This window comes from Oryctolagus cuniculus, chromosome 12, assembly GCF_964237555.1.
Source record: "Oryctolagus cuniculus chromosome 12, mOryCun1.1, whole genome shotgun sequence".
In the NCBI taxonomy this organism is placed as follows: Eukaryota; Metazoa; Chordata; class Mammalia; order Lagomorpha; family Leporidae; genus Oryctolagus; species Oryctolagus cuniculus.
The window spans coordinates 97,769,711-97,785,585 of NC_091443.1; the positions used below are offsets into that span (position 1 = coordinate 97,769,711).

The 15,875-nt window shown below is 45.6% G+C and overlaps 1 protein-coding gene across 1 annotated transcript in view; it reads right to left on the reverse strand.

The window, feature by feature from the left end:
- LOC127482730 (monoacylglycerol lipase ABHD2) overlaps positions 1–15,875 on the reverse strand; it is a 709,665-nt gene that overhangs the window by 9,674 nt on the left and 684,116 nt on the right. The window contains exons 19-22 of the mRNA XM_070054462.1: positions 6,553–6,616; positions 2,162–2,278; positions 1,622–1,718; positions 382–490 (exon numbers count right to left, since the gene is read on the reverse strand). The gene's annotated coding sequence lies outside the window, so the exon portion shown is untranslated. The remainder of the gene's footprint in view (positions 1–381; positions 491–1,621; positions 1,719–2,161; positions 2,279–6,552; positions 6,617–15,875) is intronic.

Genomic DNA, 15,875 nt, shown 5'->3' on the forward strand with positions numbered 1-15,875 from the left:
GGAAGGAACTGAAGACTAATGGTATAGCGACTAAGCCTCTACTGCAATCCCCACAGCCCATGTTAGAGTGCCCAGGATCAAGTCCTGGCTGAAGTCCTGAATCCAGCTTCATACTACTCCAACCTGGGAGGCAGCAGGTGATGGCTCAAGTACTTACATCCAAGCCACTCACATGGGAGACTTGGATTGAGTTCCCAGATCCTGGCTTTACATACCTTTCCAGCTCTTGTGGGCATTAGGGAAGTAAACTAACACATGAAATATTTCTTTCTTCCTTTGAAATAAATAATAAATAAATTTTAAAAAGACTAATCACCAGGGGACCTTGAGGACTCCTCAAATCCTCTGGTCCTAACCGTACCAGCAACTCTCCTTTCATACCTCAGGGTCCCTCTTAAAAGTCAGCTCCAGTCACAGGGTAGCCAGGTGTCCTCCTCAGACTCCCCCAACAGCTCAAGACTCCCGACTGGTGTGAATCAGGACACAAGACCTGTATTAACAAATCACTGCATGAGGCCACAGCGTTAGAAAGAAGGGTCCTTAGTGACACAGCTCAAGTCCCTGTAGTTATGCTCCACACACAGACAAGCCCAAAGACTAGGACCACTGGTTTTTACCAGCTACCACCTCTCTGATACCCCAACTCTGGAACCGATGGAAGCTGAGGTTCTAACCCCAGGAGGGACACGGCTCTGGGGCAAGCACAGCAGCATTTAAACTGGAACTTCATTGACCTCGATATATGGCCTAGGGCTGGTTCCCACTTCCTTTAACTCATATTTAAAAGAGTATCAGTGGCGCCTTCCTCACAGAACTTTGAAGAGGATCAGACAGGACAATGTGGCATAATTAAATAAAACTCTTGCTTCCCCTCCTTGTGTTGTTATTTAGAAATGAGACAATGGTGCATTAAGAAGCCTGACAACAAAAAGTGCTTCATTAATGCTGATTCTCTTAAACATCCTTTCTTGTCCCTCCTACCTTTATCCCTGTAAACAGACCTTTCTATAACCAACACTTCCTGTCCCAAGATCCAAAAGTGAGTGCATTGTTAATTCTGCATAAGCTGAATTCCAACTGTGTACCAGGGACTACAGGAATGAAAGCAGAGAGACAAAGTCCTGCCCTGGACAAGCTCACAGTCTTATACGGGATACAGGTATTTAGCAAATAAATGGTGATAAAATGGGTAAGCACTTTACATGTATAGGTAGTGTCTTACAGAAGCTCTGGATACTTCGTTCTGCTGGGGGGAATGAGAGAAAAGTATCACAGAGAAGGAAGACACCCATATGGGATGCTGGTACTGCAGGCGACAGTTTCATCCACTATGCCACTGTTCTGTCTGCCACTCCCCCACCCCCAGGCTATTCCCACTTGTGATCCAGCTGTCTGATCAAACACCTAGAAAAGCAGAGGAAGCACCCCAAGGACTTGGGCCCCCGAACCCACACTGGAGTACTGGATAAAGTACATGGTGTCTGCTTTGGCCTAGCCCAGCCTGAGGACATTGTAGCCACCTGGGGGGTGAACCCATACACAAAGATCTCTCCTGCACCGCCTATCTAGAACTTTGCCTTTCAAACCAATATTTAAATAGAAAAGAATATCTAGTACTTACTATGAGGTGTCAGAATCTGGGGGCAGGCTGGAACAGAGCACAGAGAAGGATTCTTGGGGGTTCTCTAAGCTTCTGCTTTCTCCTCCATGTGTGCAGCCTGTGAAAATTCACCGGATTAGCTGCCAAATAATTCGAGTGCCCCGTGCCCCATTTTCCTGCACATTCACCTTACACTTCTGAACTACCTGGAGAAGAGAGGCCGTGAGTCAAGTCCTCTCAAGGACGTGGCAAAGGCTACTTCCGGCCAGGGACAGAAAACCCCCAAGACAGAATTGGGCCCGTGGGAAAAATTCTACCTCTCCCAATCCCCTGCACCACACATGCCCGCCAGAACTCCTGGCACTCTCCCCCTTCCTTTCTTCTCCCCAACGTGGGTTTCTGCCCCTCCCTTCCTTGCCTCCCCACCTTCACACCACCTTTTCATTCTCCCCCCTTCCTCTCTCCTCCAGCCTCCCCTTAACCCCCACTCTCTTCCACCTTCTATTTCAGCTACCCCTCACACACACCCTCCCCACTCACTGTCCCCCAGGCCCCGCCTACCCAGTGACAGGAAGGCCACCGCGCCAAACTCTCCACAGAAAGAACCTTTCTGTTCCTGACACAGGGACCCGGTCCTGAGGTGCAGTCTTTCAGAGCGGCCAAAGAAGAGGACTGTGCCTAGAAAGTTCCAGAAGCACAAGATAACTGAGCAGCGGCCTCACCACAGCCTCAGCTGATCCCGGCCTGACCCTGGGGGGCACTGGGTCTCCTCAGGCTTGGCCACCAGCATCGAAATCAGTAACTCAGTGCTTACACAAGCTCTGGGCTGGGGCACCGTGCAGAAAAAACAGATGCGCCTGTGGGTGCACTTCCAGGTCACAGTGCTGGGCACAGGCGCACTCCTCACTGGTGACTGACAGGGCACCAGGGGACGCAGCTATGCCCTGATGCCCCAGGGCCACTTCCATTCCTGCCTCTCCAGGCTGTGACCCAGGGAGGCAGCCACTGATGGCCCAGGCACTCTGAACCCAGCCACCCTGTCAAGTGGGAGTCCTGAATGGAGCTCCTGCCTCCTGGCTTCTTCCTGGACCAGCACTGGCCCTTGCCACTGCTTGGGGAGAGCAGCAGTGCAAGCAGCATTGCGAGTACTCTTTCTCGCTCTGAGTGATCATCCATCTGGGGGTTCACCCCCTAGGTGGCTACAAATCCCGGGGCTCAGCCAGGCAAAGGCAGAAGCCAGGGACTTTATCCAGTGCTCCACTCTGGGTTCAGGGTCCTAAGACCTTGGGCCTTCTCTCTCTGCTTTCCCAGGAATGTTAGCAGACAGCAGCATCCCATGGACAATGACTTCCGGAGCACCTGGCATTGTGGGGTAGTGGGTATAGCCACCACCCACATCGTGCATCCCATCTAGGCACCGGTTTGAGTCCCGAATGCTGCACTTCCGATGTGGCTCTCTGATGTGGTTTGGGAAGGCAGTAGAAGATGGCCCAACTCCTTGGAACCCTGCACCCACAAAGGTAACCACGGGTGGCTCTGGCTCCTGGTTTTGGATCTGCTCTGCTTTGGCCATTGCAGCCGACTAGGAAGTGGAACAGCAGATAGAAAACCTATCTATCTGTCTCTCTGACTGTCTGTCTCTCTCTCTCTGCCTCTCATCCTCTCTGTGTATATGTCTGAATTTCAAATAAATAAATGTTTACAGAAAAGTAAAAAATTAAAAAAGGAAGACATAGCTGTAAATAAAATACTACAAAACGGCCAACTACTAGAGTTTATTTAGAATGTGATACTCCATGCATTGCATACCCAATTAACAAAGAATTTGAAAAAGAATTTAAATCAATCTTAGAAAAGATTATGGTACCCATTCATTCTCTTCTTCCTTACAAACATACTGTGTGGTATTATCTCTGACTTACGCATGAGGAAATCTTTGTAATTTACTTCTTCAGAAATTTATGTACCTACTCGCACAAGGACTTGAAACACCTGTGATCTGGAGTTCTCCACAGAACACAGCTCTGCTTCCCAGTCCCCGCCCTCTACATTCTTGACCTGAATTTAACGTATGGATCATGTTTGAAATGGGACAAATCACGTGTCCCACAAAGCAAGACAGAATACAGAAAGGTACCATCCGAGGTCACTGTTGCCATTTTCTACGTGCACGTGATCATGTTGGTACTTCTTCTCTCATTTCTCAATTGTAGATACAAATTGGAAGGGAGTTAAGTCCAACTATCCCTATCTGCAGATGACATGATTCTATATATAGGAGATCCAAAAGACTCCACTAAGAGACTATTGAAACTCAGAGTAGAATGTGGTAAAGTGGCAGGATAGAATATCAGCAGCCTATTTGTATACACAAACAATGTCATGGCTGAGAAAGGACTTCAAAGACCAATCCCATTCACAGAGCTACAAAGAAAATAAAATCGCTTGGATAAATAAAACCAAGGATGTTCAATATCTGGGGATCACAACAGATTAAAGAAAGGGATAGAAGAGGACACCAAAAAAACAAATTGAGAAGCTTCTGCCCTGCAAGACTAAAGAGGCAACTAATGGAATGGGAGAAATTATCTGCAAAGTATGCAACTGATAAAGGATAAACTACCGGAAACTTTCAAGAAACTCAACAACAGCAAAACAAACCACCCACTCAAGAAATGGGCAAGGGACTTCAACAGGCTAAATATTTCAAGAAAGGAAATCTAAATGGCCAACAAACACATGCAGAAATGCTCAGGATCACTAGCCATCAGGGAAATGCAAATCAATACTACAACGGCCTTGAGGATATGGAGGGAAAAGGCACCCACATCCACAGCTGGTGGGAATGTAAACTGGTATCGCCACTGTGGAAGACAGTATGGAGATAAGTCAGAAATCTGAATATAGACGTACCATAGGAGCCAGCCATTCCACCCCTGTGAATATACCCAAGGGAAATGAAAGCAACATACGAACAAAGAGTTATCTCTGCCCCCATAAATCAATGCACAATGTCAAAGATATGCAATCAGCCAAAATGCTGATCACCTCAAGACTGAATAAAGACATTATGGGCTATGTACACCATACATACATACATACATAGACTGCATAGCCTGGCTATTGTGCATTCTACTGCAATAAGCATAGGCCTGTGAAAACCTCTCTGTCTACAAAATGATTTCATTTCCTTCAACATGCTCCCAGTAGTGGGTACATCCATACAGTTTTTCATGTTGACAGGAATAATTTAACAGGAAAAATTGTATTGCTCTACAGGTATATATTAAAGAATAAAAACATCGGATCAATAAACCCAATTTTACCTTAAAACACTAGAACAGCAAAGTAAATCTTAAGAAACCAGAAGGAGGAAAAAGATTCAAATGGAAATGAAGCCAACGGCATAGAGAATATCACAACAAAAATTCAGTGAGACCAAAATACAATTTTTGAAACCTCAACGAAATTGACAATACATTTATCCACATGAAACAAGGAAAAAAGAGAACAGACTCAAGTGACATAACAAGAGAAATGACAGAGAGGACATTACTAACAACCTTACTAAAATAATCATCAAAAAACACTATGCGAAAACCAAGGCACAAGAATTTGGTCAATGTAGATACAATGGATTGATTCTCAGAAAGAAACAAACCATTAAAATGATTGCAGTCAAACTAGAAACTCTGAATCAACTTTTTTTTAAAATTGTTTTGACAGGCAGAGTGGACAGTGAGAGAGAGAGAGAGACAGAGAGAAAGGTCTTCCTTTTGCCGCTGGTTCACCCTCCAATGGCCACTGCAGCTGGTGCGCTGCAGCCAGCACACCATGCTGATCCGAAGGCAGGAGCCAGGTGCTTCTCCTGGTCTCCCATGGGGTGCAGGGTCCAAGCACTTGGGCCATCCTTCACTGTACTCCCGGGCCACAGCAGAGAGCTGGCCTGGAAGAGGGGCAACCGGGACAGAATCCGGTGCCCTGACTGGGACTAGAACCCAGTGTGCTGGCATTGCAAGGTGGAGGATTAGTGTATTGAGCTGCGGCACTGGCCTGAATATACTTTTAACATGAAATGAGACTGTATTGGCAGGGAAACCAAAAAACAAACACAAAAAATGAAGAAAATTCCAGGACCACAAGGCTTCACCAGTGAGAACTCCCATTTAAAGGGTAATTAAAATCCGTGATTCGCAAATCCTTCCAAAAAGGAAATTAAGAGGGAAAACATCCCATTTTATTCCATCAGAACAGAATTATCCCAACATCGAAAACAAACACATCATAAAAAATGTAGCATATAAATATCTATCATGAATCTGTCACAGTCCTGAACAAATTACCAAATGTGGTCCAGAAAAAGAAGCGAAGCTTAGCTCACGGTGTGCAACTGACAGTTACTCCAGGAATTCAAGGATGGCTACCATACAAAATCAATATATCCCAGAACAGAATCAACAAGAGAAAAGACCACACATTATCCCTATAGACTCAGAAAAACTATTTCACAAAAACTTCCATTACTTTTGCAATATTAAAAAAAAAAAAAAACATCAAATTAGGAATGGAAGGTACACCTCGGCCTGACAATGCTCTTTCATGAAAAACCCACAGAGCACTAACATCTCACCTAATGAGAGTAACCTGAAACTGTCCTCCTAGACCAGGACACAGACAAGCATTTTCGCTCTCATTCCTCCTCAGAACACGCTCAGAGGTCTAGAGCAGGGCGGCTAGGCCATCAAAAAGCAAACAGACGGGAACGTGGGGCCATTCTGGGAGGAGACTGAGCCACCTCTGCTCTTGCACAGCTGCTCCCAAACTGGGGAAAGTTCCATACCGTCCGCATAGCATGACCCCGACTCCACCCACGCCTTCGGGACCCAAGAGCAACGGGCACGCCAGCACCCAAGACTCCCAGCATAAAACTGCAAAAGCCGTGCATCACTCACCTTCAAGCAGGCTCGGTCTGCTGGCGGGACAGAGGCCCGCAAAGGCCATTGCTTCCAGAAGGGTCTGAAGAAGAAAAATGAGTCTGGGAAATGGCATGACTGTCTAGAACCCACAGCCTCTCCTGATCCCGGCCTGACCCTGGAGCTGCTGGGTTTCCCTCAGGCTCAGCCAGCAGCATCGGGGATGGCTCCTCACAACTTGTGCAGGTTCTTGGGCAGGAGTGGACGTGGCACTGACTCCCACTTGAGCACTGTGGAGCATTCAGGGCCGCACAAGCGGGTGCACTTCCGGGTCACAGGGCAGGGTGAAAGTGCAGTCCCCATGGGCTATTTTAATGATTCCACAGGACACTTCTCTGCACTGCTGCACGCAGGGCCACTTCCAGTTTGCCTCTCCTGTTCCAGGTTGTGTCCCAGGGAGGCAGCCACTGATGGCCCAGGTACCCTGGACCCTGTATCCGTGCCTTGTGGAAGTCCTGAATGGAGCTCCTGCCTCCTGGCTTCTGTCTGGCCCAGTGTTGGCCCTTGCCACCTCTTGGGAGAGAGCAGCAATACAAGCAGCATTGCCAGCACACACTCTTGCTCTGAGTAATCGTCCATCTGGGGGTTCACACCCCAGGTGGCTGCAAAGGCCAGGACTGCAACAGGCAGAAGCAGAAGCCAGGGACTTTATCCGGTGCTCCATTCTGTGTTCAGGGGCCTAAGTCCTTGGGCTGTCTCCCTCTGTTTTCCCAGGCGTGTTAGCAGACAGCTGGATCCCAGGGGAATGGCTTCCGGGAGGATCGGCACTTTGAGGTGTGGGTAAAGCCACCACCCCCAGTGCCTGCATCCCATATGGGTGCTGGTTCATATTCCGGCTGCTGCAGTTCCGACACAGCTCTCTGCTGTGGACTGGGAAGGCAGTAGAAGATGCCCCAAGTCCTTGTGCCTCTGCACACAAGAGGAGACCCCGGTGAGGCTCCTGGCTCCTGGCTTCAGATCCACTCAGCTCCACCCTTTGCAGCCAACTGGGTAGTGGACCAGAACATGGAAGACCTCCCCCTCATTCTCTCCCCCTCTATCTCCCTCTTTCTCTCTCTCTCTGCCTCTCATCCTCTCTGCGTGTAACTCTCAATGTCAAATAAATAGGATCTTTAAAAACAGTAAAAAAAATTAAAGAAGGAAGACATAGCTGTAACTAAAATACTACATCAAGACCAACTACTAGAGTTTACGTAGAATTTGATATTATATGCATTACATACCCTATTAACACAGAATTTGAAAAAGAGTTTAAATCTGTCTTAGAAAAGATTCCAGTACTCATTCGTTCTCTTCTTCCTTACAAACATTCTGTGTGGTGTTATCTCTGTCTTTCGCATGAGGCAATCTTTGTAATTTATTTATTAAGACACTCGCACAAGGACTTGAAACACCTGTGATCTACAAAGTTCTCCACTGAACACAGGTCTGCTTCCCAGTCTCCGCCCTCCACAGTCTAGCCCTGCATTTAACGTATGGATCATGTTTGAAATGGGAAAAATCATATCTTCCACAAAGCAAGATAGAATACAGAAAGGTAGCATCTGAGGTCACTTGGTATTTTCTACATGCACTTTATAATGTTTGTACTTTTTATCTCATTTCTCAATGTTAGAATATGGGTTAATTTTAATTTTTTTATAATAGAAGAAAATGTTTCATATTTATACCAGATTGTGGGATTCTTTGGATATTTAGACAGTTGTGAATTTCTAAAATTAAGGACTTTGTCATGTACAAAAAACAGTTACATACTGTATTCTTAAAAATGTATTCCGAGGAATCTTCTAAGATGGTGGAATAGGGAGGGAACACACTGATAGTCCAGGAAAAGACAGTTTAATAAAAGTGGAGATACTGTAGTTTCAGGGAAGAGTTATGGAAAAAACTGCAGAGGAAACTCTTCCAGAACTAGGGGTACACGGTGGACCTATGTGGAGGGCACGGGTGTCCACGGCTCGGAACCCCAGTCGCCAAGGCTACTCAACAGCGCTGGAAATGGAGGTGAGGTGAAACCGCAGTAGCCCGAGACACTGGCAGGAAAACGGCAGGAAGAGCCTAGAGGGAACGAGGCTTAAAGCCCCATGGGGGAAGTTCACCAGCCTAACTAGAGGAGAGAAAAAATAAATAAATAAATAAATAAATAGGACCAGTACAGACATGATTCTCTCTTTCCACTCACCTTACAAAGGTGGGCAAGACAAAGAACAGGCACCATTGTGGACATACATAAAAGCTGCACCCGCCATCAGCCAAGCAGAAAAACCTGACTCTGGTGGGCAGAAGTAACAGGAGGTTAGGACCGAGTGAATGTGTGGAGCTAAGAAACTGAGACTGTGAAAAAAAAAAAAACTGAAATTGTGTGAGAGAACTCACTGAGTACCCAAGATGTGAGTACTCTCGGGAGAGTACACAAACTTGGTAAACTTGGCAACCCGGTGGGAGACTGCAGGAGAATTTGAGCTTATGCTGAGGACTGCACAGATCCTTAGTGTGGTCCTTGGGACAGAGAAGATGCATATTATACTCACAGGGGACAGAGCTCAGACAGTGACTACCTTCAATTCTGCTCGGCTGTGCAGAATTATTTCCCTTCTGAATAAAAAGAGAGCGAGACAGAGAGAATATTTACCACACCTAACCTGGGTGTGTCACCTTTGGCACACCTTTAACCCTGAAGAACCTAACACAGCTCTCTGGACACACCCCTCACAAGCCTCTAGGATCCATCAAAAACAGACAGTCCACTTAGTCTAGAGTCACAGAATAATGAGAAAAACCACCACAGTGAAGGAAAAAAAAAGAAGAAACCAAAGAATATCTCCACAATGCCAAGCAACAAATGTAGAAACCGAGGAAACAAGAACAAGGAAGATACTATGATGCCAAATGAACAAGACACCCCAATTCAAGATAATGAAGATGATGAGATAGAAGAAGTACAAGATATGGATTTCAAAAAATGTATAGGAACATTTAGAAGTTCTCAAAAACAAATTCTTGAACTACAGAAATCCTTACTGGCCAGGATAGAAAATCTCTCTCGTGAAAATGAAATCTTATGGCCGGCGCCATGGCTCCATAGGCTAATCCTCCGCCTGTGGTGCCAGCACACTGGATTCTAGTCCCAGTCAGAGCGCCGGATTCTGTCCCGGTTGCCCCTCTTCCAGGCCAGCTCTCTGCTGTGGCCCGGGAGTGCAGTGGAGGATGGCCCAGGTCCTTGGGCCCTGCACCCACAAGGGAGACCAGGAGAGGCACCTGGCTCCTGGCTTCGGACCAGCACGGTGCGCCGGCTGCAGCGCGCCAGCCACGGTGGCTATTGGAGGGTGAACCAATGGCAAAAGGAAGACCTTTCTCTCTGGCTCTCTCTCTCACTGTCCACTCTGCCTGTCAAAAAAAATAATAAAAGAAAATAAAATAAAAAGAAAATATAATCTTAAGGAGGAATCAAAATGAAATGAAGAAACTAGTAGAACAGGAAAGTGTGATAGTGAAGAGAAATCTAAATGAAATGAAGAACTCAACAGATCAAATGACAAGCACATTAGAGAGCCTTAAAAACAGAATCAGTGAAGCAGAAGGGAGAATATCGGACTTAGAAGACAGAGCACAGGAAAATATACAGTCAAACCAAAGAAAAGAACAGGAAATTAGAAATCTAAAAAATATTGTCGGGAATCTACTACAGGATACTATTTAAAAATCCAACATTCGGGTTCTAGGAGTTCCTGAAGGCATGCAGAGAGAGAAATGATTAGAAGGCCTTTTTAGTGCGATACTAGCAGAGAACTTTCCAGGTTTGGAGAAGGACAGAGACATCCTAGTACAGGAAGCTCATAGAACCCCCAATAAACATGACCAAAAGAGATCCTCACCACGAAACATTGTAATTAAGGTCACCATAGTGAAACAAAGAAAAGATTCTAAAATGTGCAAGAGAGAAACTCTGAGATTACTCTCAGAGGATCTCCAATTAGACTAAGAGCAGACTTCTCATCAGAAACCCTACAGGTTAGGAGGGAATGGCAAGATTGAGCCCAGGCACTAAGAGAGAAAAACTGCCAGCCCAGAATATTATATCCTGCAAAGCACTCATTTGTGAATGAAGGTGAAATAAAGACCTTTCATAGTAAACAGAAATTGAAATAATTTGTTGCCACTTGTCCAGCCCTGCAAAAGACACTTACGTATGTGAGTGAGTAAGTAAGTAAGCAGTTTTTTATATATAGGCACACGTGAGTACACAAATACACACATACGGACAGAAGCTTGCCCTCCCAAAACACCTGACTGCAGAGTTTAGGGTTGCCATCACTTGACCAGAAGGCTCAGGGTTAATCCTGGGTGCCTCCTGAACCCATTAGCAAGGGGCCATCACCTCAGCTGTACCCTTACATGCTGTACCGAGGGGCACAGGAGTGCATGAAGGTTTGCAGATTCCTCCCTGGCCAGGCCACCCACACCCCACGTGACCTGTGTGGCCCTACTGTGCAGGGAGCTGACCCATGGGGCTGTGCCCTCTGCATCCCCTCCTGCTCACCATGAAACAGCCCAGCGAGGCAGGCTGGGAAAATTGTAGGACATCTGGAGCCACTCAGTATAGCCAGCAATGCCATCAGGTGACCGTGACAAAGACAACAAACGACAAGGACTTCTTGGCTCCACGTGGGGGGCCTGTGCATCCAGGCAGAGCCTTGCAGCATGAGCACTTTGGGAACACATGTGCAATGCGCACAGAGGAACACAGGAGGGTATGGTGGGAATGAATGAATAACAGCCTCTGGCTCCTTGCTTTCATGAGTCAGTGTGGCCCTGTGGTGAAAAAGAAAGAACAGCTGCACTTCCCTCACCAGTAAGTATCTCAGCAAGGAAACCACCCGTGTTCAAGGCCACTGTCTCCTTCCAGACCCTCCCCTTGCCCACTGCCTTAACACAGGTCAAGCTGCATGGCTGGAAGAAATCCCAAGCAAAGACATGAGCCAATACTCTGGCATGTCTGTCCTGGTGGACACTCAGTCAGAGAAGAGTATCCTTTCCCTAAATCCTGCCCTTCACATCTCAAGCTGCAGATCCTCTCTGTTAAGCCTGTCCCCCTAGAGTCAACCATACCACACCCAGACCCCACCAGAGTAGCTATAGATCCCAAGGGGGCTCGTGCTCAGGGCAGCTGAAGACATGAAGACCACTGCACAAGCCACGAATCCTGCCAAAGGCAGGCTGCAAGTCTGAACCACAGAGGGTGTTAGCAGTACAATGACAGTGCGAGCCACTGCTCAGAGGGAACCAATTCAAGACCTCGCCCTGGCACAGCCACCAGATGCCGGTGACATGGCTGTCCTAACAAGTCGTCTCCTCTCCTAGGCCAAGCAAGGACGCACCCCAGAGCCTCTCGCCCCTGCCACAGCAGGATCCCTGCTCTTCCTGGTGTGGAACAGCACACAGGGACTGCACTGGTTTGCAGCTAATAGGAATTCGATAGGCATCACTCCTCTCCTGATGCCATTCTGAGCCTTGGGGCGATGGTTCAACTGTGGCCAGACACATGGTGGTAGTGGCAACAGGGAGGACACTTTATCTGCACCTGTCACTGCATGGGCAGCCATATCCTCTGGCCTTGCCAAGTTCTTGGGAGCTGCAGCCGAGGGACTGCAGCAGGAGTGACAGCTGCTCTGAATAGGCCTTGTCACTCATTCCCTAGCATGTCACCCACTAAGAATATTTTTATTGTTAGGCTTCAGCTAAGGGATATTATCAGAACAGGTAGGCGAAGACGTAGACAGTCGACAAGAAGGCCCTTTTACAGAAGTAATTACAGACAACTTCCTTAATTTGAAGAAAGGGACGTTTGAGCACAGGAAGCACATGGAAGTCCTAATACACATGACCAGAAAGATCTTCACCATGACCCACTGCAGTCAAATTCTTCACACTCCAACACGAAGACAAGACTCTAAAATCACACAAGAGAAACACCAGACCTTTTTCAGAGGATCTCCAATTAGAATCACATCTGACTTCTTATCAGACACCCTATACGGGCTAGGAAAAAGTGGTGAGATTATATGCCACGTCTTAAAAAAAAGAGCTGTTAATCAAGAATAAAGTACTTTGCAAATCTCTCACTTAGGAATGAAGATGAAATAAAAAATTAGAGCCTGCTGAGGAAATTTCTACTGGCCTCTTGACACACATTTCTTCTGCTCCACAATAAACTTTCCACCTCAGCTTCCTGTGACTTTCTGAAGTATGCACCTGTACCTAACTCAAGACATTGAATCCAGTTATAAATCCTCCAACAAAGAAAATGATAAGCTCTCCTATCCAATACCACTTCACTGATAGCTTCTACCCGTACACGTCCAGAATACAGAAGATGAAATACTCGTTTTATGCCACCTGAGATACTTTAATACCAAAATCATATATATTACCAGGAAAACTATGCACAAATGTCCCTCATAAACAGAGAACTCTCCAAATCCTTGAAATACAATCAAATGAAATCTAGGAATACTTTAATGTGTCATGACTAAATGGGGCTTCTCTCACAAATGAAGTGGGTTCAGTGTTAGAAAAACTCATCTATGTAATTCATGTGTGGGTGGCTAAAGAAGAAAAATAGGAAAGACGTGCAGAAATTAGCCAAACGCTGATCCAACAAAACAGATAAAAATCTATGGCAAGCATCACACTGATGTGGTGAAAGCCAGTAGAGAAGGGTTTCCCCCCAAGGAGGACATAAAAGCTAAGGACATCTGCGGTCATGGCTCCTACTTGATGTCACAGCAGGGAGCCCACTGAGTGTTGTTAAAGCAAGAAAAACACAATGAAATGAGAGAGCTGAAGGGCAGATGTTAAACTCTGGGTTTCTCGAAGCCTTGATCATCTACACATAGTTCCAAAAGCATTTTCTAAACAGCTACTAGTCACAAGAAATTACTTCAGCATGACCATGATGGGTAGAAGGGCAATGTCAAAATATCAAGTGCAAGGCTGGTGCTGTGGCCTACCAGATAAAGCCGCCACCTACAGCGCTGACATCCAACATGGGCACCTGCTCAAGTCCCGGACGCTCCACTTCTCATCTTGTTCTCTGCTATGACATGGGAAAGCAGTGGAAGATGGCCCACGTCCGTGGGCCCCTGCATGCTCTTGTGAAACCCAGAATAAGCTCCTGGTTCCTGGTTTCTGATCGGCTCAGCTGAGGCCACTGCAGCCATCTGGGGGTGAACCAGCAGATGGAAGACCTCTCTCTGTCTCTGTCCCTGTCTCTATCTCTTTCCCTCTGCTTCTGCCTTTCAAATAAATAAAAAGTCTATTGAAAGCAATTATTTATTATAAAATCAATTGTATACCACCATCAATGAACAGGCAGATACTGATATAAAAATTAATTGTATACTACCATCAGCGAACAGGTAGACACTGATTTGAAATTTAAAATAGCCTACTGAAATGAAAACTCGTAAACCCTATCAATAAAATACACAATATGTTGGCTGAAGACTAAAATGCTGATAAAGGAAACTAAAGAAGATCTAAATAAATACACTGTGCATAGGACTGGAAGACTGAATATTATTAATATACCATTTCTTCTAAAATGTTCTATAGGTTGAACACAATCTAAATAAGAAAACAAAACAAAACAAAAAAACAAACAAAAAAACATCCAGCAAGAGCTTTTGTAGAAAAAAAAAACCTGACTGTAGTTAGGAAAATGCAAGACAACTGACTATCAACTCCACCGTGAAAAACAAGGAACTGGGTGAAATCACGATACTGTCTTTCCAGACTTTCTTTTTTTTAATTTTTTTAATTATTTTTTTTTATTTTTTTGACAGGCAGAGTGGACAGTGAGAGAGAGAGAGAGAGACAGAGAGAAAGGTCTTCTTTGACATTGGTTCACCGTCCAATGGCCGCCATGGCCGGTGCGCTGCGGCCAGCACACCACGCTGATCCGATGGCAGGAGCCAGGTACTCATCCTGGTCTCCCATGGGGTGTAGGGCCCAAGTACTTGGGCCATCCTCCACTGCACTCCCAGGCCACAGCAGAGAGCTGGCCTGGAAGAGGGGCAACCGGGACAGAATCCGGCACCCCGACCGGAACTAGAACCCGGTGTGCTGGCGCCGTAAGGCGGAGGATTAGCCTAGTGAGCCGCGGCGCCGGCTCCAGACTTTCAATAAACCTACAATAACCAAGACCTTGCTTTGGTATTCGTGAAAGAACAGAAGAAACAAGTTTCAATGGAGTAGGATAGTGAGTCCAAAAGTAAACCTCATGCCAAAACGCATAAGCAAGCATTGTTAAAACTACAAAGAGAAATACACTCACAGACATCAAAACATCTCTTTCGTTAACAGATCAGCAGTCAGATAATCAGTAAGGATGTAGCTTAACAGAAAAGCACCTGAATCAACCAAGCATTGAACGGATCCTTAGCGGATGCACCGTTCTCAGCAACGCAACATGACACGCTTCTCAGACCCACACGGCACATCCACTATGACCACGTTCGTGGCTGTACAGTAGACCCCAACTCCTAAGGAAGAGGCGCCACACAAGGTAAGCTCTCAGATCACAATGCAACCTCTCTACTGAGAGATCAGTACAAAAAGGCTGGAAAATCCCAAATACTTGTGAGAACAATCAACCTACCTCAAAATGACACGTTTATAAATCTCAAATAAAAAAAATACTTCAAACTAAATGGAAACTGTATCCTGCCCATTTATAGTAATGGATGCATATTTTAGAAAAGAAGAACCAAGATCCATGAGCTGTGCTTTCACCCTAGGAGATCAGAGGAAGAACAGCAACTTAAACACTTAAAGCAAGGTAAGGAAAATCAAATCAATCATGGAGAGATACAAGTCGATGGGACTGAAAAAAAGCTCAATCGCAGAAAAACGTCGACAAAACTAACATTTGGTGCTTTGAACACATCCACAAAATTCGTGAACTTCTTCTCAGGACCAATCAAGAAAAAAGGTTCAAGTTACTGAGTTGGTTAATGAAACGGTGCCACCATGACTGCATGGAAAAAATAACTGTAAAGGAATAGTATGAACAACTCTGTGACAAAAATTATATAAGATAAATGAATTGTGTGAATGTCTTGAAACGTAGAATATGCCAAAATCCACACAAAGGGAAAAGAAAAACAGGAATGCTTCCATAATTACTAAGGAAGTTATAATTTATAATAACTAGAGTAAGACATAATTATAAAGTATCAGAAAATGTATTAGACAGATATGAGTTACTGAATTCACATACCCCGTTTCTGCTCAGCTAAAAA